This window comes from Rhinatrema bivittatum, chromosome 1, assembly GCF_901001135.1.
Source record: "Rhinatrema bivittatum chromosome 1, aRhiBiv1.1, whole genome shotgun sequence".
Classification (NCBI taxonomy): Eukaryota; Metazoa; Chordata; class Amphibia; order Gymnophiona; family Rhinatrematidae; genus Rhinatrema; species Rhinatrema bivittatum.
The window spans coordinates 529,673,946-529,694,390 of record NC_042615.1 but is presented as its reverse complement, the minus strand read 5'-3'; the positions used below and the strand labels follow the sequence as shown (position 1 = coordinate 529,694,390).

The 20,445-nt window shown below is 49.3% G+C and overlaps 1 protein-coding gene across 4 annotated transcripts in view; it reads left to right on the top strand.

Annotated features, from left to right (window-relative positions):
- Positions 1–20,445, top strand: part of GLIS3 (GLIS family zinc finger 3) — a 1,101,679-nt gene that overhangs the window by 33,558 nt on the left and 1,047,676 nt on the right. The window lies entirely within an intron of this gene.

Genomic DNA, 20,445 nt, shown 5'->3' with positions numbered 1-20,445 from the left:
CTTACCTGATCCGACGTCTCGGTCGAGGCCAACAAAAGCTGGATCGGGCACCGGAAGGGATCACGGTCCCGGACAAACCACCACACACGTGTGCTTAAGGACACTGTTTACCAACGCCAGTCGCACTCGAAGCACCTGGTACTAGTCGGTAGCGGTAGGCGGCCGCCGCATGCCAGATACCGGAGACGGACTTCCCGCGGAGACTTGCTCAAGGCTTCCCAGGGATCCGAGTCACGGCACCAGAATGTTTGAAACCTTGGACAAGAAAGACCAATAAAGACCAGCTCTAAAAGTCAAACAGAGAAGTTTAATATAAAGAAAGGCGTGGTTTCTTTAGGAGTAGCAAGCGTTACAAGCAAGCGGTGTAAGCTCAAACCTACTCAGTGATTTATCGTTCGTGCACAGCTTTATTAGGGTTTGCCTTCAGCCAATCGCCAGGTGTCTGCGTTTCCCCGCCCCTTATCCCATGTCCAATTATTAAATTTTTGTATGTACTTTTCCTGCAACTAGGGGTGTTCGCACTGCTCCTCGTGCTGCCTGTGACGTACGCGGAAGCTGGTTTCTCTTCTTTGTTTAAGTTTCATTTTCCTTGTTCTGACATCTCTCACTGCTTCATCATTCATAAAGGGTGTCCAAACTGTGACGGATACCCTACCCAGTACCATAGATCCTTGCAGAATCCCATACTCCACCCTGGCAGTGTCCTGTGTCTCAGGGGTGGAAACTCCATTTCGGGTCTCCAGATTTCCTTCTTCTCTTTTTCTCTTTTTAACTCTTCACAAAACAGATGCAGCCTTTTAGGAGGAAAGGCCTGCTACTGAAAGCAGTCCTTCCAGCTCAAGACAAGAAAGGATGGCAGAAAACAGCTTCCTTCCCTCTTGGTGGTTAAAAACTCAGTCTATTATCAAAACACTTCTCTTCCTTCTGCATGATCATTACAGCCTCCTCTTGGACTAGGTGAAGAGGTATATATCTCCCTCCTGACCCACTGAGCAGGGGACTCTGCCTTTCAGAAGGCTCAGGGCAAACTTTGAAAAAACTTCAGAAAAAAATGTAAAACTCCTTCTCTCTCTTCCCTCTAGTCCACTTCTGGGGACCTGGCAGGGCAGTGTCTCTCCCTCTTTGTGCTAATCTGTGAACCTAAGTTGGAAAGCACATTGAAAATACTCCTCCTTTGAAATCAAATCTACACTGCCATATTCTACTTAGGGCTAACCCCCCTCCCCCCTTTTGTGGACAAGGAGATCATCACTCATAGGCTGCTTCTGGGGAGGGCCTATGCAGGAATGCTGTCTCTGCCTAAGCTGATATACATTCTAAGGGCTAGGAGCTAGGGCCATGTAGTGGCACATGTGTTGTACTACATGAGTGTTGGTGATTACATGAGTCTTGTCTTCAGTTGTAACCAAATATGCCCTTTGAACTAAGAACATAAGACTTGCCATGCTGGGTCAGACCAAAGGTCCATCAAGCCTAGTATCCTGTTTCCAACAGTGACCAATTCAAGTCAAAAGTACCTGACAGGATCCCAAGAGATAAATAGATTCATGCTTCTTATTCCAGGGATAAGCTGTGGATTTCTGCAACTCCATCTTAGTAATGGTTTATGGACTTTTCCTCCAGGAATTTGTTCAAATCTTTTGTAAATGCAGCTACACTAATAGCTTTTACCACATCCTCTGGCAATAAATTCCAGAGTTTAATTATATATTGAATAAAAAAATATTTTCTTTTATTAGTTTTAAATGTATCACCTAGTAACTTAATTGTGGGTCCCCTAGTTTTTGTATACTGTAAGAGTAAACAACTTAATAATGTTTACCCATTGTCTCAGTCAGTGAGCTCTTACACTGTAGTGAGGTTGACCCAGCCTAATAGATGAGCCCATTAGGCCCACACTAACAGCTGGCGGACTCGCCTTTGCTGGGATAAGAGCTGGAGTTTCACCTGTACCAGACCCGTTCCCTACAGGTTGAGCCTTTGGGTTCCAGGGGCCAGCAGGACTTAGGCGTGAGTCCCACAATGGGCGGTATAGGAGAGTCCAGGGTTGAAGGCAAGCAGGCAGGATACAGGTCCAGGCGAAACTGTCAAGGCAAGCGGTGGGCAAGAGATTGGTCGTGGTCTGTAGCAGAGGTCAAAACCAGGTCACAGGCAAGAAAGTATTCATGGTCCAAAGCAGAAGTCAGTACCAGAGAATCAGGCCAAGACAAACAAGACATTGGGGAAAAAGGCAGGGCAGGGCAAGATGGACCAGGCACAACAAGGGAGACCAGCAAGCAATAAGCATGGCAAGGTTATGGACAGACAAGGACCAGGACACAACAAGGTAAGGCAAGGCACAGTCTATGAAGAGGCGAGACAGGACAGGCACAAGGCAAGGAGACATGAAAGCAACATTCACTGCAGACTTGGCAGGGGACCTATTGCTGAGGCAAGGTATGGATCGTGGCCAGGTTTAAATACCCAGCCACATGATGTCATTGCTGAGCACCGACAGAAAGTCTCCCACCACAGGGCCTTTAAATGATGGCACTCTGTGTGCCCATGTTCCAAAGAGAGTCTGCAGGAGGAGCAGCATGGCGTTGTCTTGGATGTGTCAACAGCGTCTTAGACATTTTGGGGGGGTGAATGCTGTACCACGACCGGCCAAACGTGTTACACCCATTCCACTCCACTCATTATTTTATAGACCTCTATCATATCTCGCTTCATCCATCTCTTCTCCAAGCTGAAGAGTCTTAACCTCTTTAGTCTTTTCTCTTAGGGGATTGTTCCATCCTCTTTATCATTTTGGTTGCCCTTCTCTGTATTTTTCTAATTCTGCTATATCTTTTTTGAGATATGATGACCATAATTTTACACAATACCCAAGATGAAGTCGCACCAAGGAGCAATACAGAGGCATTATGTAGGGGTTTGCATTCATTTGCAATGTATTGGCAATCCGCAATGTATATGTCATATTCGTTGTATTCGTGGGGGTCACAAAACGTATGGCAAACCCCCACGAATACAATGTATCACTAACAAATAAACCCCCACCCTCCTGACCCCCCCAAGACTTGCCAAAAATCCCTGGTGGTCCAGCGGGGGTCCTGGAGCGATCTCCTGCACTCGGGCCGTCGACTGCTAGTATTCAAAATGGTGCCGATAGCCTTTGCACTTACTATATCACAGGGACTACCGGTGCCATTGGTCGGCCCCTGTCATATTGTAGGAGCACAAGATGGCACCGGCCATCCATTGCTGATGAATCCGAATACAGAATGGAACAAATCCATCCCTGCTGCACATCCCTAGCCTTATGATATTCTCTGTTTTATTCTCCATTCTTTTCCTAATAATCCCTAGCATTCTGTTTGCTTTCTTGGTTGCTGCTTTATACTGAGCAGAAAATGTCAACATATTATCGATGATGATGCCTAGATCCTTTTCCTGAATGGTGACTCCTAATGTGGAACCTTGCATTGTGTAGGTTTAATTTGAGTTACTCTTCCCTAAAAGCATCACTTTGCACTTGTCCACATTAAAGTTCATCTTCCATTTGCATGCCTAGTCTCCCATTTTTGCAATTTCTCACAATTCTCTTGTGAATTAACAACTTTGAATAATTTTGTGTCATTGGCAAATATAATCACTTCACTCACTGTTCCCCTTTCCATGTCATTTATAAATATATTAAAAGCAGTGGTCCCAGAATAGATCCCTGGGGTTCACCTTTCTACATTGGGAAAATCTATCATTTATCCCAACTCTGTTTTATATCTTTTAACCAGTTTGCAATCCACAATAGGACACTGTCCCCTATCCTATGACTTTTTAATTTCCTAAGAAGTATTTTTTATCAAATACTTTCTGGAAATCCAGATGCACTATATCAGCTGGCTCACCTTCATCTACATGTTTATTTACACCCCCAAAAACATGAAGCAGTCGCAGACATCCCTTGGCTAAATCCATGTTGGCTTTGACCCATTAATTATACCTATCGATATGTTTAGCAATTTTGTTCTTTACGATAGTTTCTACTATTTTACCTGACATAGACATCAGACTTACTGGTCTGTAGTTTCCTGGATTGCCCCTGGATCCCTTTTTAAAAATTGGCATTACACTGGCAGCTTTCCAGTCTTTAGGTACCATAGACAATTTTAATAAAAGTTTAAAAATTACTAATAGGTCTGAAATTTCATTTTTCAGTTCTTTCAGCACGCTGGGGTGTATACCATCTGGGCCAGGTGATTTGCTACTTTTTAGTTTGTCAATTTGCCCTATTATCTCTTCCAGGTATACTGAGATTTGTTTCAGTTTTGCTGAATCATCACTTCTGAATATCATTTCTGGTATGGGTATATCTCTTACATTTTTCTCAGTGATAACTAAAGCAAACAATTAATTTTGTCCCTCTGCTATGGTTTTGTCATACCTAAGTGCCCCTTGATCATCTAATTGTCCAACTGACTTCCTTACAGGCTTTTTATTTCAAATGTACCTGAAAACGTTTTTATTATGGGTTTTTGCTTCCACGGTAAGCTTCTTTTAAAACACTCTCTTTTAGGGATGTGAATCGTTTTTCAACGATTAAAATTATCGTCCGATAATGTTTATATCGTCTTAAATCGTTATAGAACACGATACAATAGAAATTCTAACGATTTATCGTTAAAAATCGTTAAATCGTGTTAGTGCGCACTAACTCGAGTTAGTGCGCACTAACTCCCCGTTAGTGCGCACTAACTCGATTTAGTGCGCACTAACTGAAAATGATACAAATAAACACTTTCCAGGTCACTGAAGGTCAGTTAGGAATGAATATGTGTTCCTATTGGCTGGCTGCCCTCTTATCTATTGATGTTACCAAGGTTACCACTGAGGTGATGGTTGGGGGGATGGGAAATGGAACTGGAAACTAACGAACACCAACAGAAAATGAAACAAAGTGTTCACACTTCCCAGGTCAGTAAAGGTCACTTAGGAATGAATATGTATGTATGTATTCCTATTGGCTGGCTGTGCTCTTATCTATTGATGTTACCAAGGCTAATACTGAGGTAATGGTTGGGGGGATGTGAAATGGAAACAGTTGGAAGCTTGACAAAAAAAGTAATGTAATGATCAGCACTCACGTGACTAGAACTTGTTTGTTTATTATTTTTGTTAGCAGGCACCTGAAATGCTAGTGCATGTTGAATTTGCCAATCACTGTGCATTTTAGAAAGGTGGTCCTGGCTGGAACTGTACACAGTTCAAATATATGTAATTGATTGTTGGTAAGTGTATTTTTTAAGTAGCCACACTGGCACAAGTATGTTTACTTTTCCTCCTACTTAACTCACTAGCTCAGCTTTGTAAGAAGGGCTTCTCTGCTTGTGTGTTGTTTTTGTTTGGTGTGAGGAGAGCAGAAACATCAGATCTTTATTCAATCTACTACAGTCATCTCTTACAGTGCCCTATCCCTATTAATACCAGGAGTGTTGTGATCTTCCTGCACACAGTGCCCTAACCCTGATACCAGTCTGAGACAGCTCCCTCCCTGCATTACTAGTGAGAGGCTGGCTTCACAGACAGGGGGGAGCTGCCTGACCCTCACTCCTGACTTCCCCCATGTCCCAGCTAGTGAATGGTGTGTGGGTGAGGGGGGGGGGGGGGGGGATGGTGAAGTCTGAGACAGCTCCCTCCCTGCATTACTAGTGAGAGGCTGGCTTCACAGACAGGGGGGAGCTGCCTGACCCTCACTCCTGACTTCCCCCATGTCCCAGCTAGTGAATGGTGTGTGGGTGAGGGGGGGGGAGGAGGATGGTGAAGTCTGAGACAGCTCCCTCCCTGCATTACTAGTGAGAGGCTGGCTTCACAGACAGGGGGGAGCTGCCTGACCCTCACTCCTGACTTCCCCCATGTCCCAGCTAGTGAATGGTGTGTGGGTGAGGGGGGGGGGGAGGATGGTGAAGTCTGAGACAGCTCCCTCCCTGCATTACTAGTGAGAGGCTGGCTTCACAGACAGGGGGGAGCTGCCTGACCCTCACTCCTGACTTCCCCCATGTCCCAGCTAGTGAATGGTGTGTGGGTGAGGGGGGGGGGGAGGATGGTGAAGTCTGAGACAGCTCCCTCCCTGCATTACTAGTGAGAGGCTGGCTTCACAGACAGGGGGGAGCTGCCTGACCCTCACTCCTGACTTCCCCCATGTCCCAGCTAGTGAATGGTGTGTGGGTGAGGGGGGGGGGGAGGATGGTGAAGTCTGAGACAGCTCCCTCCCTGCATTACTAGTGGGAGGCTGGCTTCACAGACAGGGGGGAGCTGCCTGACCCTCACTCCTGACTTCCCCCATGTCCCAGCTAGTGAATGGTGTGTGGGTGAGGGGGGGGGGGGGGGGAGGATGGTGAAGTCTGAGACAGCTCCCTCCCTGCATTACTAGTGAGAGGCTGGCTTCACAGACAGGGGGGAGCTGCCTGACCCTCACTCCTGACTTCCCCCATGTCCCAGCTAGTGAATGGTGTGTGGGTGAGGGGGGGGGAGGAGGATGGTGAAGTCTGAGACAGCTCCCTCCCTGCATTACTAGTGAGAGGCTGGCTTCACAGACAGGGGGGAGCTGCCTGACCCTCACTCCTGACTTCCCCCATGTCCCAGCTAGTGAATGGTGTGTGGGTGAGGGGGGGGGGGGAGGATGGTGAAGTCTGAGACAGCTCCCTCCCTGCATTACTAGTGAGAGGCTGGCTTCACAGACAGGGGGGAGCTGCCTGACCCTCACTCCTGACTTCCCCCATGTCCCAGCTAGTGAATGGTGTGTGGGTGAGGGGGGGGGGGAGGATGGTGAAGTCTGAGACAGCTCCCTCCCTGCATTACTAGTGAGAGGCTGGCTTCACAGACAGGGGGGAGCTGCCTGACCCTCACTCCTGACTTCCCCCATGTCCCAGCTAGTGAATGGTGTGTGGGTGAGGGGGGGGGGGGGAGGATGGTGAAGTCTGAGACAGCTCCCTCCCTGCATTACTAGTGAGAGGCTGGCTTCACAGACAGGGGGGAGCTGCCTGACCCTCACTCCTGACTTCCCCCATGTCCCAGCTAGTGAATGGTGTGTGGGTGAGGGGGGGGGGGGAGGATGGTGAAGTCTGAGACAGCTCCCTCCCTGCATTACTAGTGAGAGGCTGGCTTCACAGACAGGGGGGAGCTGCCTGACCCTCACTCCTGACTTCCCCCATGTCCCAGCTAGTGAATGGTGTGTGGGTGAGGGGGGGGGAGGATGGTAGGGGTGTGCATTCGGATTGACCGCATTAGTAAAACGCAACTCATATTTTTTTTTTACTTAAAAAATTGATTCGACATAAACGATCGGATTTCCCACATATCGAACATAGATATGTTCGATATGTGGGAAATCGCGATTGTTGAGCCAAAATAAAAATATAAACCCCCTCACCCTCCTTAATCCCCCCCCCGACTTACCACAACTCCCTGGTGATGGAGCGAGGAGTGAGGACGCCATTTCTGCAATCCTTGGCGAGAAGCATGTGACGTCGGCGGCACGTCGAGTGACGCCGGCGTCACGTGATTCCCGGCTCGTTCGCGCCGGACGGCTCGTTCGGCCCAAAAAGAACTTTTGGCCAGCTTGAGGGGGTCAGGAAGCGATTTCTTGCCGCGAATCTTTTTCCGTACGGAAAATGGCGCCGGCAGGAGATCGACTGCAGGAGGTCGTTCAGCGGGGGTTCCGGACCGCCGCTGAACGACCTCCTGCAGTCGATCTCCTGTCGGCGCCATTTTCCGTACGGAAAATGATTCGCGGCAGGAGATCGTTTTCCGGACCCCCACTGGACCCCCAGGGACTTTTGGCCAGCTTGGGGGGGCCTCCTGACCCCCACAAGACTTGCCAAAAGTCCAGCGGGGGTCCGGAACGACCTCCTGCGTCGAATCGTTTTTGTCTATGGCCGCCGCCATTTTGCGGCGGCCATTTTGCAAAATGGTGCCGGCTGAAGACAAAAGGATTCAATTGAGGGGGCCGTTCCGGACCGCCGCCGTTCTGGACCACCGCTGGATCCCCAGGTAATTTAAAGCATTTGGGGGGGGGGTTCGGGAGGGTGGGGGATTTAATTTAAAGGGTCGGGGGTGGGTTTTAGGGGGTTTTAGTGTGCCGGTTTTCCTGCCCTCCCCCTTCCCCCGATTTACGATTTTTTAACGATAAATCGGGGGAATTGGTATTGTATCGTGGCCCTAACGATTTTTGACGATTTAAAATATATCGGACGATATTTTAAATCGTCAAAAAACGATTCACATCCCTAGTAGATTTCTTTAATGTCCTCTCTCCAGCTATTAAGTCAAATTTGATCATGTTGTGATCACTGTTGCCAAGTGGTTCCATCACTGTGTTCCACTAAGGACTAGATCTAAAATAGTTTCCCCTGTTTTTGGTTGTTGTACCAGCTGCTCTATGAAGCAGTCATTTATTTCATCTAGGAAATATACCTTTCCAGTTACGGCCTCGAGGCCTTGCATACTGTTATGGACGGCAACGAGGCCTTGCATACTGTTGCAACCTTGAAGGCCTTGCATTCTGTTATAACCTCGAAGGCCTCGAAGCCTTGCATTCTGTTGTGGAATGGGTTTAGTGTGCCCTTGGGCTTCAGCCCGACCCCAGGCGCACCCAGGGCCGACCCGAGGGTTGACGGCGTATTCCAGCGTGTGGCGAGCTGACCGTCTGCCAGGCCTGCAAACCCCCAAGGCCAACACCCAAGGATGTTGGAAGTTGAATGGTCCTCTGACCATTCCGAGCCCTTTCGGACCTGCTGCGAGCAGCATGGGGCAGCAGGCCTAGCCTGAGGTTGAGGGCAGGAGCTGGACTGAGAACTGGAACCAGACTAGAACAGTAGACAGGAACTGCAGCAGGACTCGAATACTGGAACCAGGCAGGAACTGTAGCAAGACTCGGGTATTGGAGCCGGTGGGGATGCAAGGGCATCACAGACGAGGGCTAGTGCGAAGACATCACAGAAGACACTTGGACAGAAGAACAATTGCACAGTCTCTCAGGGCGCCCTACTCAGCCTACCCGCTGGACTGAGTCGCGGACCACCCTGTCCCACTGTGCGCCCTACACAGCCCGAAGGCTGTTCACGGACCACGAGGAGAGCGGGACATGCACAGTGAAGATCCAGACGAGGAGGAACTCCGATGTCGGGACCAATGACATCCGAAGCTTCGACAGCTGGCGGGAACAGAAGCTCCAGAACGCAGGAACAGATCCCACCTGTTGGCCACTCCAAGGCCCAGCAGGTCAAAAGTCTTGGAGCACATACAAGACGCAGGGAAGAACATCCGGGAAGGCAGAAACATCAGGACGTAGACGATCATGGCAGGACATCAGGACGAAGTTCAGGACAGGAACATCAGGATACCTGGACGGGACATCTGGACGGGGACCTCAGGCACAAAGACAAGACTTGACAAGGCGAGAGAACAGGAACTCCATGGAGAAGACAAGAAGGCCTGATGGAGCTCTGGCAGGCAGGATCCTCCAGAAGGATGACACTCCGATGCAAGGCAACAAACAGACTACTGGAGCAGCCCTTTATAGGGCTGAAGCAGGAAGTCCACTTAGAGGTGGGGCCAGCACACTTCCTGTGCCTGGCCCTTTAAATCAGGTAAAGAGACGAGCGCCGGCGCCTAAGGAGCAGCAAGAGAGCTGTGCAGGACCGCGGACAGTGGCCTGCACTGACGTCAGATGCTGAAGCGGGAGAACTGAGCCTAGGCGCAGGCTCCGACATCGGCAGCGGCTCCAGCCGCTGCAGGAGGCCCCGGGGGCAGCTCCAGCCGCCTCTCGAGCCCGGGGATGCGGCCTCGGCGCCGCGTGGGCAAGAGAGTCCGCGGCTCCAGCCGCGTGGGAGGGCTGACAGCGGCGTCCTGCCGCGTCGGGAGAAGGAAGGCATGGGTGAGTAGTTCTGCTCATGGGGGGGCCCGCGGGCAGCGGGTCATAACATTTCCAGCATGTCCTGATGTGACATTCACCCAGTCAATACTGGGGTAATTGAAATCACCCATTATTACTGTCCTGCTGATTTTGTTAGCTTCTCTAAATTCTTTTAGCATTTCATTGTTTGTTACTTCATTCTGGCCAGGTGGACGGTAATACATCTACACAGCTATTTTATTCCCCTTTTCACATGGAATTTCTCTCCATAAAGATTCAATGTTGCATTTTGTTTCCTGGAGAAATTTTATCCTGTTTGGTTCAATGCCTCTTTAATATATAGTCCCACCCCTCCACCAATTTGATCCATCCTATCATTTCAATATAATTTGTACCCTGTTACAGTGTCCCATTGGTTATCCTCCTTCCACCAGATCTCTAAGGTGCCAATTATATTAACCTCTTCATTCAATGCTATACAGTCCAACTCTCCCATCTTATATTTTAGACTTCCAGCAGTTGTATACAGACATTTCAAAGTGTGTTTTTTGTTTGTCTTAACAACTTGCTTATCAGTGGACAGGAGTAATCTGGAATCTTTCTGCTCTGTCTACTCTTTACTTAAGGGCATTTGGTCTACTTTAGCATTTATTGTAACTTCTATACTGGGATGCTCTAATTTCTCTGTTCTAGTATCCTTCAAAGATGCATTATTCCAAGCCACGTGCTTCTGATTGACTATCTGCTTTCCCCCATCATCTAGTTTAAAAGCTGCGCTATCTCCTTTTTAATGGTTAGTGCATGCAGCCTGGTTCCACTCTGGTTAAGGTGCAGCTCATCCTTTTGGAAAAGGCCCCTCGCTTCCCCAAAATGATGTTGTTACTAAAAATCCTAAAACCCTCTTCCCTACATCATAGTTTCATTTACGCATTGAAACTCTGGAGCTCTGCCTGGCTCGGGGGTCCTGCACATGGAACTGAAAATGCTATCTAGGATGCTCTAGATTTCAACTTTCTACCTAAATCTTAAATTTGGCTTCCAAAACCTCTCTCCTGCAGTTTCCTATGTCATTGGTACCAACATGTATCAAGGCAGCTGGCTCCTCCCCAGCACTATCTAAAATCCTATCCATGTGACGTGCGAGATCTGGCACTTTTGCACCAGGCAGGCAAGTTACCAAGCAATCTTCAAGCCCACCAGTCACCCAGCTATCTACGAGGGATGTGCTAGGGATGTGAATCGTTTTCCATATCGTCTTAACGATAGAAATCGTGTGGCAGGGCAAGAAAATCGTCTTAGGCACGATTTTTTAGTTAAAAAATCGTTAAAAAATCGTTTTTTTCCGATTAGTGCGCACTAACTCGAGTTAGTGCGCACTAACGGGAGTTAGTGCGCACTAACTGGGAGTTAGTGCGCACTAACTGAAAATGATACAATTTGACACTTTTCAGGTCAGTTAAGGTCAGTTTAGGAATGAATATGTATTCCTATTGGCTGCCCTCTTATTTATTCATGTTACCAAGTTTCCTACTGACAGTATATGGGGGATGGGAAATGGAAACAGTTGGTAGCTTGACAAAACAAGTAATGTGATCAGTCAATGTGACTAGAACTTGTGCCCTAACCCTGATACCAGGGGTATTGTGATCTTCCTGCACACAGTGCCCTATCCCTAATACCAGGGGTGTTGTGATCTTCCTGCACACAGTGCCCTATTCCTGATACTGGGGGTGTTGTGATCTTCCTGCACACAGTGCCCTATTCCTGATACCGGGGGTGTTGTGATCTTCTTGCACACATCCCGGTATCAGGGATAGGGCACTGCATGCAGGAAGATCACAACACTCCTGGTATTAATAGGGATAGGGCACTGCATGCAGGAAGATCACAACACTCCTGGTATTAATAGGGATAGGGCACTGCATGCAGGAAGATCACAACACCCCTGGTATCAGGGATAGGGCACTGTGTGCAGGAAGATCACAATACCCCGGAGGAGTGAGGGTCAGGCAGCTCCCCCCTGTCTGTGAAGCCAGCCTCTCACTAGTAATGCAGGGAGGGAGCTGTCTCAGACTTCACCATCCTCCCCCCCCCCCCCCCCCCACCCACACACCATTCACTAGCTGGGACATGGGGGAAGTCAGGAGTGAGGGTCAGGCAGCTCCCCCCTGTCTGTGAAGCCAGCCTCTCACTAGTAATGCAGGGAGGGAGCTGTCTCAGACTTCACCATCCTCCCCCCCCCTCACCCACACACCATTCACTAGCTGGGACATGGGGGAAGTCAGGAGTGAGGGTCAGGCAGCTCCCCCCTGTCTGCGAAGCCAGCCTCTCACTAGTAATGCAGGGAGGGAGCTGTCTCAGACTTCACCATCCTCCCCCCCCCCCCTCACCCACACACCATTCACTAGCTGGGACATGGGGGAAGTCAGGAGTGAGGGGCAGGCAGCTCCCCCCTGTCTGTGAAGCCAGCCTCTCACTAGTAATGCAGGGAGGGAGCTGTCTCAGACTTCACCATCCTCCCCCCCCCCTCACCCACACACCATTCACTAGCTGGGACATGGGGGAAGTCAGGAGTGAGGGTCAGGCAGCTCCCCCCTGTCTGTGAAGCCAGCCTCTCACTAGTAATGCAGGGAGGGAGCTGTCTCAGACTTCACCATCCTCCCCCCCCCCCCCCCTCACCCACACACCATTCACTAGCTGGGACATGGGGGAAGTCAGGAGTGAGGGTCAGGCAGCTCCCCCCTGTCTGTGAAGCCAGCCTCTCACTAGAAATGCAGGGAGGGAGCTGTCTCAGACTTCACCATCCTCCCCCCCCCCTCACCCACACACCATTCACTAGCTGGGACATGGGGGAAGTCAGGAGTGAGGGTCAGGCAGCTCCCCCCTGTCTGCGAAGCCAGCCTCTCACTAGTAATGCAGGGAGGGAGCTGTCTCAGACTTCACCATCCTCCCCCCCCCCCTCACCCACACACCATTCACTAGCTGGGACATGGGGGAAGTCAGGAGTGAGGGTCAGGCAGCTCCCCCCTGTCTGTGAAGCCAGCCTCTCACTAGTAATGCAGGGAGGGAGCTGTCCTCAGACTTCACCATCCTCCCCCCCCCCCCCCTCACCCACACACCATTCACTAGCTGGGACATGGGGGAAGTCAGGAGTGAGGGTCAGGCAGCTCCCCCCTGTCTGTGAAGCCAGCCTCTCACTAGTAATGCAGGGAGGGAGCTGTCTCAGACTTCACCATCCTCCCCCCCCCCTCACCCACACACCATTCACTAGCTGGGACATGGGGGAAGTCAGGAGTGAGGGTCAGGCAGCTCCCCCCTGTCTGTGAAGCCAGCCTCTCACTAGTAATGCAGGGAGGGAGCTGTCTCAGACTTCACCATCCTCCCCCCCCCCCTCACCCACACACCATTCACTAGCTGGGACATGGGGGAAGTCAGGAGTGAGGGCCAGGCAGCTCCCCCCTGTCTGTGAAGCCAGCCTCTCACTAGTAATGCAGGGAGGGAGCTGTCTCAGACTGGTATCAGGGTTAGGGCACTGTGTGCAGGAAGATCACAACACTCCTGGTATTAATAGGGATAGGGCACTGTAAGAGATGACTGTAGTAGATTGAATAAAGATCTGATGTTTCTGCTCTCCTCACACCAAACAAAAACAACACACAAGCAGAGAAGCCCTTCTTACAAAGCTGAGCTAGTGAGTTAAGTAGGAGGAAAAGTAAACATACTGGTGCCAGTGTGGCTACTTAAAAAATACACTTACCAACAATCAATTACATATATTTGAACTGTGTACAGTTCCAGCCAGGACCACCTTTCTAAAATGCACAGTGATTGGCAAATTCAACATGCACTAGCATTTCAGGTGCCTGCTAACAAAAATAATAAACAAACAAGTTCTAGTCAGGTGAGTGCTGATCATTACATTACTTTTTTTGTCAAGCTTCCAACTGTTTCCATTTCACATCCCCCCAACCATATTGGTAACATCAATAGATAAGAGCACAGCCAGCCAATAGGAATACATACATACATATTCATTCCTAAGTGACCTTTACTGACCTGGGAAGTGTGAACACTTTGTTTCATTTTCTGTTGGTGTTCGTTAGTTTCCAGTTCCATTTCCCATCCCCCCAACCATCACCTCAGTGGTAACATCAATAGATAAGAGGGCAGCCAGCCAATAGGAACACATATTCATTCCTAACTGACCTTCAGTGACCTGGAAAGTGTTTATTTATATCATTTTCAGTTAGTGCGCACTAAATCGAGTTAGTGCGCACTAACGGGGAGTTAGTGCGCACTAACTCGAGTTAGTGCGCACTAACACGATTTAACGATTTTTAACGATAAATCGTTAGAATTTCTATTGTATCGTGTTCTATAACGATTTAAGACGATATAAACATTATCGGACGATAATTTTAATCGTTGAAAAACGATTCACATCCCTAATGTGCATTCATTTAAATCAAATGCGCAAAACGCAATGAGTAATGATAATTTGTTTCATTCGGGGAGTCTCAAAACAAATCGAGAGGTCCCAAAAGAAACAAACCTTATTTGTTCCATTCATTTTAAATGAATGTACAAGCAGGGCCGGTGCAAGGGTATTAGGCGCCCTAGGCGAAACGTCAGCTATGCCGCCCCCCCCCGCCTCCACACACAATTAACTTACATTGTGCATTAATGAAAATAACGAAGTCTGTATTTATAACAGAACACTTATTTGACATTTTTATGCCATGTAAACCATTGAGATGATTTGTCTTATCGACGGTATAGAAACTCTTTTATAAATAAATAAATAAAAATAAATAAAATAAACATAAACCAAAGCTATACTTGTTGCTCAAACAAAAAAAGCAGACACATCACATAATATTAAATAATTAAAATGGCAGTCAATCAAGAAAAATAAACTTAAAAAGCCATCTTTACTTACCCCCTCCAGCAGCTCTCTTACTCCTCTTCCATGCAGGCTGTAGTACACACCAGAAGCAGCAGTAGTGGCTAAGCTCTATACTCATGGTCCTCTTCCTTAGGGCCCATGTCTCTCACACACACACACCATATCAGTCATGCCCCCATGACCAGTTTCTGTCTCTCACACACCAATCATCTCCCAAACAGTCTTTGACAAACACACCAGTCACCTTCCTGAACAGTTTCTCTCATGCCATACACACACAGGCTTCCCACTCCCGTGTTCCACTTACATATATGGGCTTCTCACTCTCATAATCACTTTCTCTTTCTCACACACACTCACCAGTCTCTCACTCCCATGCTTGTTCTCTCCACATGCACAGGCTTCTCATTCCCATAATCACTTTCTTTCTCTCACACACATACACAAACACACACACCAGTCACCTGATCTCTCTCATGCATACACACACACAGGCTTCCCACTCCCAAGTTCTCTTTCAGATATACAGGCTTCTCACTCCCATGCTGTATCTCACACACTCCCAGCTTTCTCACTCCCATGCTCACTCTTCACATGCACATGCTTCTCATTCCCATAATCACTTTCTTTCTCTCTCTCACATACACACACCAGTCACCTGTTCTGTCTTACATATACAGGCTTCTCCCTCCCATGCTGTGTCTCACACACACCCAGGTTCTCACTCCCATGCTCACTCTCTTCACATGCACAGACTTCTCATTCCCATAATCACTTTCTCTCTGTTACACACACATACACCAGTCTCTCTCTCATTTCCATGCTCGCTCTCCAGGTGCACAGACTTCTCATTCCCTGAATCACATTCTCTCTCTCTCACATTCACATACACACCAGTCACACCGTCACCTTACCAACCAGTCTCTCTCTCATACATGCACACACACACAGGCTTCCCACTCCCATGCTCTCTCTCACATAATCAGGCTTCTCACTCCAATGCTTTCTTTCACATACACCCCCACAACACCAGGCTTCTTACTCCCATGCTTTCTCACATACCCAGAGTTCTCACTTCCATGCTTTTTCTCTCTTTCACACACACACACACACATCAGTCACATCCCTGACTGTCTCACACTCTCACACATGAGTCATCTCCTTGAGCAGTCACTTTCATTGTCTCTCACATATACACATACATCAGCTCTCTGACCAGTTTCTCTCAATCACACACACATGCTCTCGATCAAATACATTCTCTCACTTACACCCAGGCTCTCAATCACACACAGGCAGGCTGGCTGCTTCTCTCTCTTTCTCTCACTCACTTCCTCCCCCCCCCCGAGCACAAACGGTAGCTGCTCCTCCTCCTCCAGCCCCCGCAGGCCAAGAAGGAAGAATCCCATCGGCCGCAGGAGGCTCGTGCTGCTGACTCCCGATTACCGGCTGCTTCAATTGCTCGGGGGCCGATGCTGCTGTCGCCGCTATTTTTTTCATGGGGCACAGCTCTTTCTCCTTCCCGCGCATCACTTCCTGTTCCGGGTCACGGGGGGGGGGGGTCAAGCGCGCGGGAAGAAGAAAAAGCCAGCCGCGGATGCCACAGCTTTTTTTTTTTTTTTTGCACCGCTGCCGTTCCCGCTGGGCTTGAACGTGCTGATAGCCCGGCGGCAACGGCAGCAGGGAAGAAAGAGCAGCGGGAGAGACCGGGAGAACGCGACCCACTGGTTGAGAACCGCTGGGGGAGGTCAGATGGGTCTTTTGGGGCGGGCTGCCGGCAGCGGCTCTTTTATTTTTATCGGGGGGGGGGGGGGCGGCGGCTGCTCTCTTAATTTTACCGGGGCAGTGCCGCCCCCGGGAAGCTGGCGCCCTAGGCGACCGCCTAGTTCGCCTAGTGCTTCCGCCGGCCCTGTGTACAAGGCCATGGTATCACTTAGGGCATAGGCCGAAGTCCAAAGCAGGGACTGCAGCCTACACCCGAGTGCAATGCCAGCACCTCGGCCTAGGCTTGGGCTGATGCCAGGACCTTGGGCAAGATCCACGTTCCCTGTGAACAATCACTTACTTTATCTGTTGGGTAACCACAGAAGCGGCCAAGCCGGGTCTCGACACCTGGGCCTTGACGAGGCCCAGGCATTGGGTGCCAATGCCTGGGCCTCGTCCTAGGCTGGAGCTCAGGTCCAGGCCTGAAGCCGCAGCCTGGCCTGGAGGCCAGGTCCTGACGCCGGAGCCTCAACCCCAACCCAGTCCCAATGCTGCGACTCAGCCTGGAGGCTGGGTTGGGACACTGGGGCCTTGACCCAGACCCAGGCCTAATGCCAGGACCTGGCCTGGAGGCTGGGTCCCATAGCCTGGGCTTTGGCCTAGGGTCAGGCCCAGGCCTTAGAGTCACTCCGAAGATGTCTTCTTCTTTCTTCTTTTGTTCTTCAACTGACGCCGTCTGCTGGGGTCATGCAGAAGTTAATTACCTCTGGCATATTCACCCCAGTGGACACTGCTTTTTTGATGTACAGTATTCCATGGCAATGCCATACATCAAAATGGTGCTGTCTGAGGGGGTGAATGCGCTGGAGTTCATTATCTTTAGTGTGACCCCAGCGGACGGTGTCAGTTGAAGAAGAAAAGAAGAAAGAAGACTGTCTTCGGAGCAGCTCCAAGCTTGGGGCTCTGAGCCTGGGCCTAACCCTAGGCTGAGGCCCAGGCATTGGGACCTGGCCTCTGGGTCGAGGTGAGGCATTGTGCCTGGGCCTGGGCTCTGACGTGTAATATTGTGTATTTAATATTTAATAACGCCCTTGAATTGATGTGAGTGGAGACGGTCTGTGCTGACGTGTAAACAAAGGATATATGTGCACTGCGGATTTTAATTTGGATTTTCAATTTACTACTGCTCTTTCATATATAAGCCCCTGAGGCAGCCACTAATTGTGGCGAAACTCGGCCAGAGTCGGGCATTTTTACACAATATTACACGTCTCCATTATTAAAGAATTGAAAAAGACTTCTCTGTGGCATCCACTTCTTTGTTGTTTCCTCACTGGGTAAGTGGGAGCCAGGGGGGATTCTCACCCTGTCATTTTTTTGGGTGGGTGGGAAGGAGGAGGGTCAGGAGGCCGTGGCCTCACTTAGGGCCTAGGCCAAAGCCCAAAACAGGGGCTACAGCCTATACCCGCACGCAGTGCTAGTGCCTCATCCTAGGCTTGGGCTGATGCCAGGACCTTGGGAGAGATCCATGTCCCCCGTGAACAATCACTTACTTTATCTGTTGGGTAACCACAGAAGCGGCCAAGCCGATTTGTTTGAAACAAATCGAACATTCCATGAACCAAAATTCATGGGAGAAAAAAAGCCTCCCGAAAATGAACTTAAAATGAAAAGCAACATTTTTTTCTCTGCACACCCATACTATCTACTTTCCTAATAATGGAATCACCAACTACAACAGCCGTCTTAACCCTTCCCTCCTGGGCATGTGACCCTGGAGACATATCCTTGATGCAAGAGTATACTACATCACCTTGAGGGCAGGTCCTACCTACAGGATTGCTTCCTGTCTCATCAAGGTGATGCTTTTCTTCCAGGTGACCTTTCTCCTCCAAGGCAGCACGGAGTTTGCCAGATAGGGGTGGGGCTGCTCTACTATGTCCCTGAAGGTCTCCTTTAGCTCCTCCAGGTCTGCCACTCTAGCTTCGAGAGATCGGCTTTATTCTCTGAGGGCTTGGAGCTCTTTGCACTTAGTGCACACATAGAACCTTTCGCCAGCTAGGAGCTAATTATACATGTGGCACTCAGTGCAAAAGACTGGAAAGCCTCTTTCACTGCTGGACTACTGTGTGCATCTTAATTTTGTTGATTTATTATTGAATTAAAATTGCTAAGGGAGTAGGGATGTAAAAGCTAATCTAAAGTACTTTCAGTCTATTGACTTATTTTATATTTGTCTGTCAATGAACCTCAAAACACTACAACTAATCTACTTGTATCTACCTAGTTACCCACCTTATTAACTCTTATTTTGAATTAAATTCATTCTCTAGGCTGAGATATGTTTCTTCCCTCTAGGAGCCCTTGGACCCCTTCTTGATCCTACCAGTCCTGGAAACGTCCTCTCTGAGAAATGGATCAGCAAGGGGCCAGGGCCCTGCCAGACTGTTGAAGCTGGAAGACAGCCCAAAAATTGTTAAATTAATACTTCGTTCTCATAGGTGTAATACACTGTATTATAATAGTCTGTACACAGCTGTACTATATTTCAAAGTAGCTGACTTCTGATTGCACTGAAATACTGTGATAATGCAGCTCCAGTACCAAGTTTGCAAAGACGTTAGCACTACCATTTTTTGTCCATTAATACAGGCCTCAGAAATAATTAACTTTGCCAAGCCCTCAACATGGGCCACTTTATATTTGCTATTTTCCTCCCAAGTTATATTTTTTTATGCATTCTGTTACCGCATCATAAAATGCATCAGAAATGTGGTCAGTTCTTCCCGGAATAGTCTTCATTAGACAGTTCCTCTCGTCTGCCTATGCTTGCTCTTGAAAAACTCACCTTTAGCTTTGCTTTCCATTCCAATTCCATGTTTACTGATGAGTAGGGATGTGAATCGTTTTTTGACGATTTAAAATATCGTCCGATATATTTTAAATCGTCAAAAATCGTTAGGGTCACGATACAATACCAATTCCCCCGATTTATCGTTAAAAAATCGTAAAAAGGGGGAAGGGGGAGGGCAGGAACTTACTTACTTGCCCTAAACCAATGGCAGGAAAACCGGCACACTAAAACCCCCTAAAACCCACCCCGACCCTTTAAATTAAATCCCCCACCCTCCCGAACCCCCCCCCCAAATGCCTTAAATTACCTGGGGGTCCAGCGGCGGTCCGGAACGGGCTCCTGCAATTGAATTGTGTTGTCTTCAGCCGGCGCCATTTTGCAAAATGGCGGCCGCAAAATGGCGGCGGCCATAGACCAACACGATTCGACTGCAGGAGGTCATTCTGGACCCCCGCTGGACTTTTGGCAAGTCTTGTGGGGGTCAGGAGGCCCCCCAAGCTGGCCAAAAGTCCCTGGGGGTCCAGCGGGGGTCCGGAAAACGATCTCCTGCCGCGAATCGTTTTCCGTACGGAAAATGGCGCCGGCAGGAGATCGACCTCAGGAGGTCGTTCAGCGGGGGTTCCGGACCGCCGCTGAACGACCTCCTGCAGTCGATCTCCTGCCAGCGCCATTTTCCGTACGGAAAACGATTCGCAGCAGGAGATCGTTTTCCGGACCCCCGCTGGACCCCCAGGGACTTTTGGCCAGCTTGGGGGGGCCTCCTGACCCCCACAAGACTTGCCAAAATTCCAGCGGGGGTCCGGAACGACCTCCTGCAGTCGAATCGTGTTGGTCTATGGCCGCCGCCATTTTGCGGCCGCCATTTTGCAAAATGGCGCCGGCTGAAGACAACACAATTCAATTGCAGGAGCCCGTTCCGGACCACCACTGGACCCCCAGGTAATTTAAGGCATTTGGGGGGGGGGGTTCGGGAGGGTGGGGGATTTAATTTAAAGGGTCGGGGGTGGGTTTTAGGGGGTTTTAGTGTGCCGGTTTTCCTGCCATTGGTTTAGGGCAAGTAAGTACTTCCCTCCCAAAGTTGATGAA